The sequence below is a fragment of the Gracilinanus agilis genome, chromosome 3 (genome assembly GCF_016433145.1).
Source record: "Gracilinanus agilis isolate LMUSP501 chromosome 3, AgileGrace, whole genome shotgun sequence".
NCBI classification, from domain to species: Eukaryota; Metazoa; Chordata; class Mammalia; order Didelphimorphia; family Didelphidae; genus Gracilinanus; species Gracilinanus agilis.
Window position 1 is genome coordinate 124304181 of NC_058132.1, and position 12193 is coordinate 124316373.

Sequence of the window (12193 nt, forward strand, 5' to 3'; positions counted from 1 at the left end):
AGGTTGGGGGGGGGTGGGTTTTTTTTTGTTGTTGTTGGTTGGTTTTTAATATTCTTACTGTATATAATGTTCTGCTTCCGCTTACTTGACTTTTCGTATACATCTTGCAGACTTTTCCAAAATCATCCTCTTATTATATAGCACAGTAGTATTCCATTACAATCATTCCACAACTTGTTCAGCAATTTTCCAGTTGATGAACAACTCCTCATTTTCCAACTCTTTGGTACCACAAAGAAAGAGCAATAAATATTTTTGTATAAATAAGTCACTTTTCCCCTTCTTTTTTGTACCTCTAGGATACAAACCTAATAGTGGTATTGCTGGATCAAAATGTACACAGTTTTAGAGCTGTTTGAACATAATTCCACATTACTCTCCAGAATGGTTAGATCCAATCACAATTCCACCAATGGTACATTTATTCCTAATTTTCCCACATTGCCTCCAACAGTGATCCTTTTCCTTTTCTCTCATATTGGCCAATCTGATAGATATAAGGTAGTACCTCAAAGTTTTTTAATTTACATTTATCAAGAGTGAATAAGCATTTTTTTTTTCATAAAACTAGATGGCTTTGATTTCTTCATTGGAAAACTGCCTTCAACAGGGATTTCTTAAATATTTATAATGTTGAAAACACTATGCTAAGCTTTGGAGCTGGAAAACAAAAGTAAAACAGGAAACAGTCTCTGCCCTTTTCAAAGAGCCTCCTGTGTATGTATAAACTGACAGGAATAAAATAATTAGGAATATTTTATAAGCAAGAGTCAAAGATGAAATTGCTCTTTGTAGCATAAGATGATCATCTAAAAAGCAGGATTAAAAGCCCCATGCCAACATAGGAAATGCTGTGTAGAAGTAGACTTAGGAAAAGAAATCAAATAATTTTGAAGATTCTGGTTTTTTTTTTTCTTCTAAGATGTTAGATATTCCTCTGTGCTTCATAGGAACATGGTCCATATACCCCATAAAGGCAGATCCATTTAGTTGTCACATAACACATAGTGATCACAGGATGAACATGGATTTTATTAGCAGTAGGACTTGAATATCAAAAGAAAAAAGTAGACTTTGAAAACGTGGGCTTCCTCTTAAATTACGAAGTTAAATGATTGTTTTCCTGGTACTAGTGGTTATTATTGATTCTTTTACCTGACTGAACTGGGAGAATAAAACATATGTGCTTGTCAGTCATTTGTTAAGCATCTACTTTGTGCCATGCTCAGTGCCAAGTTCTGGGGATACAAAGAAAAGTACAAGATAGTCCCTGTTTTTGAGCTAACAGTGTAAAGGGGGTAGATAAAACGCAATAGCTGTACATACAAACTGCACTTAGGATGAATAATAAAATTATCCATAGAGAACAGGCACTAAGATTAGGAGCTTAGGAAAGGATTTCTGTAGAAGCTAGTGTTTTAGCTAGAACTTGAGGGAAACCAGAAGGCTGAGGAAAGAGTATTCTTTGCGTAAGGTACAACCAGTGAAAAATGCCCCTACTTTGAGAGATAGTGTCTTGTTTGAGGAACAGCAAGAAGGCTGGTTCCACTGGATCAGAGTAGGTGGGGATGGGTAAGGAGTAAGAAGAATGGAAAAGTGTTGGGAGTGGAGCTAGATCATAAAGGCTTTGGTCACCAAACAGGATTTCGAATCCTGGAAGTAATGAGACATTGGAATTAAAGACACCTCTCTTGATGCATGTCAGCCAACAAACTGAAAATAACAGCCAATAAACAAATAGATTTATTAATCTCTTATTAGGTGTCAAGCAGGGTGCTAAACTCAAGAAAGACAAAGAAGAAAAGATAATACCTGTCCTCAAGGGAGTCACAATCTAAGGGAAGACTCAAGAGCATATTCAAACTCACCAGATGGAGCAGATACCAAGTTCAGTTGCTTCCTTGTTTTCTTGGTGGGCCTTCATTTTGGAGGCTTCAAGGTGCATTAAATCTGGAATTAAAAAGACCCAAGTTCAGATTCTGTCTCAGATACTAGCTGAGTGACCCAGGCAAGTCACCTAACCTATCAACTAAAGTATCTGCATCTGTAAAAAATGGTAATAATAATAGCACCTATCTCACAGGATTGTTGTCAAGACCAAAAGTTTTAGTGTGACTTTAAACTAGTAAAGCTGAATAATGTAGAGAACACTTTATAAACCTTAAAGAACTATATAAATTCCAGCGACTACTACAACTGCTTCCCTACCCTCACCTACTGTACAGCAATTTTATTCCAACAGCCCACAATGAAAACCAGCTTACCATTGCTATTTCCTGGCAAAAGACCTTCTGCATCACTCTAAACAATGCGCATTTACTAGGTGTATGCACTGACCCAGACGCTGGAGGAGTGAGCATCAGTAAGGAGGAACCAAAGACCCTTCACACATAAGAGTCAAATGCAAGTTTTATTGTTGTTCAGTTGTTTTCAGTCATGCCTGACACTTCTCTACCCAATCTGGGGTTTCTCAACAGACACTGGAGTTTGGGACAGGAGTAAGAAATGAAATAAGAAGCTGAATGTGGACGGGTAACTGATTTGGGAAAGAGGGCTGTATGTATGGAGACATGAAGTCAGAACAACTTTGAACAATGGTGATTAAGTCTCCTGGGAAAACTTTCAGCACTGAAATGGATTGTCTAATTATTAGGGTACACGGTGTCTTCCACACTGGAAAAGGAAAAGTTACTAACAAATCTATTGAACTGTACTGAAAACATAAAACCACTACCCTAAATCCATTGGGATTTTCCAAGGAGATGCTTTGGTATTGAGAACTCCTTTTCCGCAGGTAATTTGAGAATTTTAAATGAATGGTCACAAGCTTCACTTTACTTGGAAAAAAAGGTAGCATAAAATCAAAATCATTTTGTTTCCTGAATTCTTTAAGCAATTTTAGTTAGAAATATTTTAAAAGAGAGGATCTGTAAGACTTCCTTCTAGGAGAACTTCAAGTGTTTTTTAAAAGGAGAAAAAAATTTTAGCATATGATTTCTAAAGAATGTGTTCCTTTCACTGACCAGTGCCTGTGAGAACATAATTAGTCAATCATCTCCCTGAGAGAGCTTTTTATTTTTCTTTTGGAAAAGATAGTTTCAAAACTGAGATAGTGCTATTGGAAACATTGATCCTTTGGCACTGTGACCTTATTTGCTCAAGTACTTCCAAGTAGAACTAGTCAGTCATGAGCTGAGTCTCTGTAAAGAATTCTACTATGTGTGGATTTTTTGCTTTGTGACAGTTCTTAGAACTGCTTCTGAATTTGTTCCAGGAATTGACATTAACTTTGATAAAAGGGGGAAAGGACAACCAAACATTTTCCCCTTTATAATGAATTTCTTTACAAATATATGCATTTGGTGGACATGGGAGCTGTCAAGCTTTTATTCTAAGAAAAATATTAAGAAGACTATCCTGCCTTCTAAGCTCTCTTAACCCCAGGACCAGCCATTTCTAAAAGTAGTCCCAGATGATTTACTTGGCCTGTCAACATCTCTGTGGACTAGGATACTGATGATGAGGGTGTCAGTAGGGAAAATATTTCATAGAGAAAAGAATGTCCAGCTGGTTTTTTGGACCACTAATGAACTATCATAAATGCATGTAACACTAGCAGTGGAGAGGAGCTTCTTTTAAAAAATTTAGCTCCAAAAAAAGTAGATACTAATATTTTCCAATATCATGGAACAAGTGATTTTCTGAGTAAGTAAGTAGAAGCTAGAAATAAAAGTGTTTGTACTCGATTAGTTCATGGTACATGAAAGTTAGGTAATGCTTTAGTAACAGCTTATCTGGTATGAGATTCTGCAGGAGAGAACAGCCTTCTTTCTCTTGGTAGTTGCTCATTTTTATTTCAAACAGATTCACAGCACCTCTGTGCTTCTCCCTGCCAAGTTCTGGAAGAGTCATGGGTCTAAAAAATAGGTCTGGAACTTTCCACCATTTATCTGGAGAAAACCAAGCCCCAAGAATAATCCTCAGGGGAAAGAGTAAGAATGACATTGATGCTTTGGCAGCCTCCTATCTGTCCACAGCCTTGTGGTGGTGCAAATCATTCTAGAGTACCCTTTTCTACCTTTTATTCTCCTTCCCTGGTTCCTTTCTCCTCTTCTTCACGGCCCCCCCAGAACCCTAGTGACAAATAGAAGGAAAAGGTCATAGAATTCTTATTTTATTTTTTCCTCTACCTCTAACCCTGCTGAGATAATTCTCCTAAGGATGATATCTCCACCCCCAATCCCTGACATCTCTGGAATTTTTTTGGCAGCAACAGCTTGTTCCTTTTTTCATTTTCCAGATCTAATCAATCTACACCAGATAGTTTCAAACTTTTATCTTATGATAACCTTTCCTGACCCTCTAATATTCTAGCTCCTCCTTTTCTTCTACTTCTGGCCTTTTAAGAAAAAAAAAAAAAAAGAAGACCAGAAATATAAAGTGGAATGGAAGAGTGGGAAGGGGAATTTATTCCTTTTGCATCTTTCATGCAACTGTGCTTTTAGTGGCTTCAAATACTCAAGAGCAAGAAAGTAGGTGAACTCTAGACAAGTCCATAAGCTATCCTCAACATTGCTATCATAGAATTAAATTATTTCTGCTCTACAACCTAAGCCAATATTTACTTCTATAATCCACCAGAGTAAAGCAAGCTTGTTAGTAAGAGAAACATTTGTATTGTATACTGCACACATTTCCTTCCACACTGGGAACTCATCATTCATCTTATCCAAAGTGCACACTCCAGAGACTCTTCTTTCCTGCTCTCTCCTCCTAAGCCTCTTTTTTTTTTTTTTTTTTTTTTTTTTTTTTTTTTTTTTTTTTTAGAATCTCAGAGGCATTAGCATTTTCTAAGTCCACAATAACTGCTACCAACCTTATTTTTGTTCTCTTAAACATGATGTAAGACAAACATTTCTTTTTTTAAAACCCTTATCTTCTGGCCTAGTAAAAAAGATATTTGTATTGCCATTTTAATTGATACTTCCAATTCCTTTCTTCCCTCAAATGAGTGCTCAACAAGGAAAACTAGTAGAGAAAGAAGCAATAAAAGAGAAAAGAAAGAAACCTGAGAAGATAGTGAATAAGAAGATGGCTGGCAAGTCAGGGACTGTAATGTCATATTGCTGTATATTGGGCTAGAAGTCTTTCTTACTGATTCTCTTTCCAGCCTTTACTGCCACTAGAAATTAGCCTCATTAGCTTTTTAGCACCTTTTATTCCTTTGTGCCCTGCTTAAGAAACTATGTATTGGTGCAACTAGGTGGCTCAGTGGATAGAGTGCCAGGCCTAGAGATGAGAAGTCCTGGGTTCAAATATGGCCTTAGACACTTCCTAGCTATGTGACCCTCGGCAAGTCACTTAATCCCAATTGCCTAGCTCTTACTGCAATTCTGACAATTCTAGGACAGAAAGTAAGTGTGAAAAAAAAAGAAATTATGTTTTATATTATGTTCAAGAGAACAAAAATAAGGTTGGTCACAGTCATTGTGGACTTAGAAAAAAATTAATGCCGCTAAGATCCCAATAAGAGATACTTGGGAAGAGTCAGAAAAAGAAGTCTCCGGAGTATGCACTTAGGGTTAGATGAATGATGAACTCCCAATATGGAAATGTGTGCAAGATCAGAAATTATTGTATAACTTGGATTCTTAGAGAGTTGCTTAAAGCCACTGAGATGGTAAGTCAATCAATCAATAAACATTTATCAAGTACTGTGCTAAGTGGTAAGTGACTTGCTCTTGGTCAGCTAGCTAATATGCCTCAAAGTCAGGATTTGATCCCAGATCTTTCTGACTCCAAGAATGGTCCCCATTAGGCCATGCTACCATTTAGAGAAGCTAAAAATTAACAATTGAGAAATGAGAGTGAATGCACTGTTATCCCAATTTATGTTTTAAAAGGGCTATGAAGGCACATTTCAATTTGTTGGTCTTACCATATTAATTAAATAGGAATCATCTATCTTCTTTTATTGTTTTATAGTAAAATTTTAAAGTTTTCTTACTTTAAAAAATCATAGAATTGGCCCCATGAGTTACATCAGTAGGAGATACATTAAGGTAAGCTAGCATGAAATATTTATATTAGTATCACATTTCCTATGCTTTAATTTGTAAAGCTAAGGTTTTACTATTTCATCATTAATAGGATTCATTCTAATTAGCTAATTTCTACAAAACAAAGTACCCCTAAAGTCACATGACAACTGTTTATCTGCCTATTGCATTATACTACATTTTTATGTATTTCTCATCATTTGTAAAAAAATAGTACCAGGTAGAATATTCTTGGTCAGAGGTTAGGTCAATGCTATTTTTCTTCTACAGGAAAGAAAAGAGAAAAAGAACAGGTGAGTTTATTTGTGAAATTCCTATTTACTTTTATAATAGGCAGTCTTTTGTAGTCTTCAATTAATTTTTTCAGTTAATAAGCTTTTATTTTTCTCCCTCTTACTTTCCCCCCAACAACTGAATAATACGTAGATAGATAGAGAGACAGACAGACAGACAGACAGACCCCTAGTAACTGATATGCAGGCAGGCAGAACAAATTCCTGCATTGGGCATGTTAAAAAAAAAAAAAAAAAAAAAAAAAAAAAAAAAAAAAAGGTATGTCTCATTTTAAGCAGACTTCTTTTTCTTCTCTCTCCCACAACAGGGCAAAAGGAAGGAAGTACATTTTATCGTGATTCATTTCCCTCCAGGAACTCTGTATTAGCACAATAAGAAGTTTAACAGGTCTTCAAAACAATGACAGAGTGCTCCAAAAGGCAAATTCTTTATAGTGAAAACTAAATGTGTATAATAAATATATTCCCAAATTTGTGGGAGAAATTCATGCCATATTTGTGAGCTGAATATATGTCTGTTACCCTACTTTCTCAAGAAATGGCTTCATTGTGGTGAATGATTTTCAACCAGGATATGAAGAATGAAAGAGATGCCATTTTGATGGATGGAAACAAGAGTGAAGTAACCTTCTATGACTAGATAACTGCAGGTGAGGACTTGATGGGCAAGTGATTGCCTCCTCCAAAGTGAAGGCAGCAGGAATTCCCATTCACTTAGGATTGGCAGAATGGAGTGGTCTGGTAAGAGGGCCACAAAGCACACAAGTCTTTAGGCACTGATTCAATATTTCGATGAGGCATTATTGAAAAGTGTTGAAGAAGAAGAACAAGGTCAGAGTGGGACACAGCTTTGGCTGAGGCATTCAGGATAGATTGAATGAGAGAATCTAGAGGCAGAAAGCCTAGTCCTGCAGCAATAGATTTGGAATTCAGGGTGGAGATTATATAAATGGAAAAACTGGGACTGAGAAAAGTGATAATTTCTTCACGGAGTGAATTATGAGAAGAGTCTGGGTGTTCTAAATTATGATCCACCCTTCATTTGTTTTGTTGAAACCCTTAAATATCCAGAGTTGATTATTCCCAAACCATTGACTGACTTCTTCTTGCTTCCAGTGCCTGCCTTTTACTGGACATCTACCAAGAGAGTTGCCAAGAGAAGGAAAAGGTGGAATCCAAATCAATCAATTTTACTGCTGCAGTCACTGGAAAAAAAAATTTAATGGGAATTGGCATAGAAATATTTTCTTAAAATGAGGTTTGTAAACTTATGTGGATTTCATTTAAGTGTTCTTTTCCTGTTCCCCATTATTATGAGAAACTGGGATTTAAATCAGATTAAAAGGCAAATAGTTTAATTTTCAAAATATAAAATATGAAGAATAAAAGTTATTTCAAAAGTACATTTCCATATCAATATTTTGAAACTTGAGAAGCAACTTAACAAAGGTCAGTAGTGCAAACTCAAATGGAAAGGAGGAGAAAGGGAACAAGATCTTACATAAAGATACCCGTGGGCCACATATTGACTTAGATAACCACACATTAACATTTTAAATGATTTTTTCTATTTTTATTTATATTTTTAAGTATTTCCCAGTTATATTTTTATTTGGTTTGGGAAGCACTGAAGGGGTTGTGTGTTTGATACCTGTGGTATAAAGCATAGAATGTTGGCTTTGAAACTAGGAAGACCTACGGTCAATTCTTGCTTCTGATACATTTACTATATGATGATAGACCTCTAAACTTTCTTTACCTAAGAGATCCCTTTAACAATAAAATCGCAGGTCCAGTATCTATCATATTATAAATCTTATACTTGATTAACAAAGACAAATTTGAACAAACTAACATAATAAAAGCCAGAAAGAATTTTTTCTTGTAAGTTTTGGTGCTAGTGTTTTAAACGGTTGGCGTGATTTAGGTCCAGTTTGTTAGGATAAACATCAGAAATGACACTGAAATGCATGAAAGCTATCTTTGTGAATGACAGCTTGCATGCTGCCAGACTTACCTTCCTTAGACCCTGCTGCTGTTATGTCATTCCTCTGCTCAAAAGCTTAAAGCAGCTCCCTATTGCCTACCAAGTAAAGTTCTTAATCAATCTCCAAGTATTTCTTAAGTGCCTGCTCTGGAGAGAGAACAAAGGAGTACTGGATAGAGAGCTGGCCTCTAACCAGAAGGTCTGGACCAAGTCTTGCCTCTGACATATACTGGCTGTGTGTGTAACCCATTTAGTCTTTCAGTGTTCTAGGTCACTAGGGTCAAACTCATGGTTTAAATCAGATTAAAATGTAATTGGAAAATAATTAACAAAATAAATTTAAATAAAATATAGATAATAATAATAAATATTAAAATAAATATAGATAAAATAAAAATGTAGATAATAAATAATATAAATAATAAATAAAAATAAAATATAGATAATATTACAGTCAATATGTGGAGTGCAAGGATCCTTATATATAGTTTAGTGCCCTCCTACTTTCTGTTTGAATTTGACATCATCGTTCTAGGTGACTCTAAAATTATGTTCGAGAGAAGATGCCAATGGGAAATCCCTAAACTAATGACAACACAGGTGTCTATCCTTACTATGTGCTAGGTGTCTTACTCAGAACTGGGGATACCAGACAAAAATGAGCCAGTTTCAGTCCTAAAAGAGTCATGTATATGGGAGACAACATATATGCAGATAGTCAAAAAATTTTCTTATTTTACTGATTTGGAAATTCCCTCCAATGATGTAGATTTCCATCTGCATTCATGCCTGCCCATCCTGGATGAGTATTGTTTGTTCTTTCCCATATGTTGGCCATGGACAGTCCACTTAGTGATCTTCCTCACTTTCTTTTGACATCTCAAGGGGACCAGTTGAAATACTCCCGCTATCTACCTTCCCCTTCTCTCCCCAACTCATTGTTCTCCTTACCCTTATAGAATCAGCTTCATTCAATGAATTATAAAGTCATGGAATACTTTCAAGTTGGAAATGACCTCAGTAGTTTTCTAGTCCTAGATCATCCTTCCCTTCCCTCTACCCACTACCCTGCACATGGCACTGAAGCATAAATTCACTTTATTATCAACAAATATTTACCAGCTTTTCATCAGAATCCCATAATGACCCAGAATTACCACCTTTTATGACAGTTAATTTCATTGTGGACGGTTTCAAGCGTTACACAGTCTTTCCATACATTGAACTGAAATCTACCTTTGGTCTCCTGGGACTGAAGAGAATAAATGTCATATTCCTTCTCTATGACCATCTAATAATACCTTGATAAATTTCATGTTTCCTCTAAATCTTCTGAATTTGACATTCTTAATTTCTTCAACCAATCCATATATGGATTTCAAGTCTTCCGTTTCCTTTCTCAGGATATGCTCAAACTCAACAATAAGCCTTCACAAATATGGCACCTAGAACTGATGTGGGCTGACAGTGGGCAGTAAGGGGTAGTAATAGGAATGGGACCCTCATACTCTGAAATCATGCATTTCTCACCAGTTAGCACTGGTTAAACATCAACTACAAAATATGTAGTCCCAGCATTAGTCAAGTGTGAATTGTAGATTGTTCAATTATCCACTCTGTGTACTAGATCTGTAACATTCTATGCTAGGCAGCCTTGTGTTCTTAGAAGTAATTAATTACCTATCGTGGTCCTCCAATGTACTGCATTCCCCCCACCATGTTCCCACTCTAGAAGGGCAGTCAGACTTCTCCCACACTGACAAATGATGACAAGGTAGACAATGGAGAAACATGGAACCTGCATGCTTGGGACTCTGGCATTCCAGAAGAATCCCCCAATCTTACACATGCTCCTTATTCTCTATGGCAACAAACCCCCAAACATACCTCCACCTGAGTATGGAAAGGGAGAAGGTAAGCTATCAGACCCCAGTAAATATGCCAATCCTGATCCACAGGGTATGGAAGCTGCCACTCCATGGTAGAAGCTGCCACTCCTCAGTGGAAGCTGCCACTCTACAATGGAAGCTGCCACTCTATAGGAGCTGTTACCCCATATTATCATCTCTAAAGAGGCTACTCTACTAGTCCCTGGGCATATCCATCAGCCCTAAGGCTACCTAATTAGCCCCTAGACTATTCTACTAGCTATTAGGCTATTATACCACCAAAAAAACATTTCAAATAAAATTCTTCTCTTACTTCTGGATTGAACAGAGTTTGAGTCTCCCATTCTCAGGGTGAGGCCCTGCTACAAACTTGAGTGTTTCTCCCACATCAGAACTATGAACCCCTAGGGGCAATAATGATCTACCTGAACTCATTTCTCAATGATTATGCCATACTGTGGCATACCCACTCTACCCCAGTGATTCTAAACCTCCAGTTGCCATTGTTCAAACTATTCACCATCCCCGACTCTCTTATTCCTATGTCCTTCAAACCAGTCCCTCTAACGTTCTCCTTTAAAACTATCCAGTTTTTCCAGTGTGACCTCTGAAATGCCTACTCTATAGATAACAAAATATCTTTTATTTTAAACCTTTTTCTTTCTTGCATCCTCCATCTTCTGGTACTAATTGATACTTGGATACTCCCTGATGACAGCTTCCCTGGCCACCCTTTCCAGCACTGGCTGCACTTTCATTCTTGCTCTGCTCCTCTCATTGATCATGGCAGGGCAGTTGAATTTCTTCTTGTTCTCCACTATCACTTCTGTGTTCTCCCTCTCCCACCATCCTTTTCTTCTTTGAGAGTCATTCAATCTCAACTAATCACCCAAAGAAAATTCTGATGGGTCTTGTGAACTGATCTTTAGTACCCTTTCTTTCCTTTCTTAATGAATTTAGCACCTTGTTCACAGTTTTTCTTTGCTTTCCAGCTCCTGCCATCATATGAGGGGACTTCAAAATGCAGATTGATACTCTTTTAAACACCCTAATCTCCCAATTCCTCAATTTATTAATTTCTCATGACCAATTATACTTCCCCCCCCCACTAAAGCTATACACAGAAATGGGCATACTCTTGATCTTATCATCACCTAGAAGTGTTCAACATCCATCTTTGAAATTATTTTATATGATCGTAGTCTATTAGCATTCTACCCTTCTCTCTGCTTTTCAACCCCAAACTCTGTTCTTTATCTTCACCACTTAGTTCTTTCCCAGGCCATCATCCCTGTACTTGCTATGCTGTTTCCTTCTTCATCTTGACCCTTTAGTGAATCAGTTCAATTCTATATTGTCTTCTTTTCTTATCATCCCTTTTACATTATTCTTTTGAAGCTCTTTTCCTGCCAAACCCCAGCCTTAGATTACTCCCATCATCTGGTACCTTCACTCCTACTCACATGCTGCTGAATAAAGTGAGAGAAAAATCACAAAACCATTGTGATGACTAGGCCCACTACAAACTTATGTTACACAATATCAACTTAGCCCTCCATTTAGCAAGGAAATCCCTTTACCCCTCCCTAATTGATTCACTTATCCCACTAATCACCCACCCCACTCATCATAGTGACTTTTCCAAACCTCCCACAATTTCCCCTCACCACTCTCTCAGCTGTGAGTACTTTGATTCATACTTCACTCAATGAAATACTGAGTCCATAGCAGAGAACTCTCTCTTCCCCTCCTCCTCACTTCACATCTCTGATGCCTTTGGTAACCGTTTCCTCCTTTCCTGGTTTCAAATAAAGAAGTGACTCTTCTCCTTGTCAAGGCAAACCCCTCTACCTGTGTAAGTAATCCCATTCCATATTGTCTTCTCCAGCAGATTTCCTTTCTTTCATTCCTAATCTCTCACTAATCTCCAACCTTCCTGTTTACCAACTGCTTCCTTACTGACTA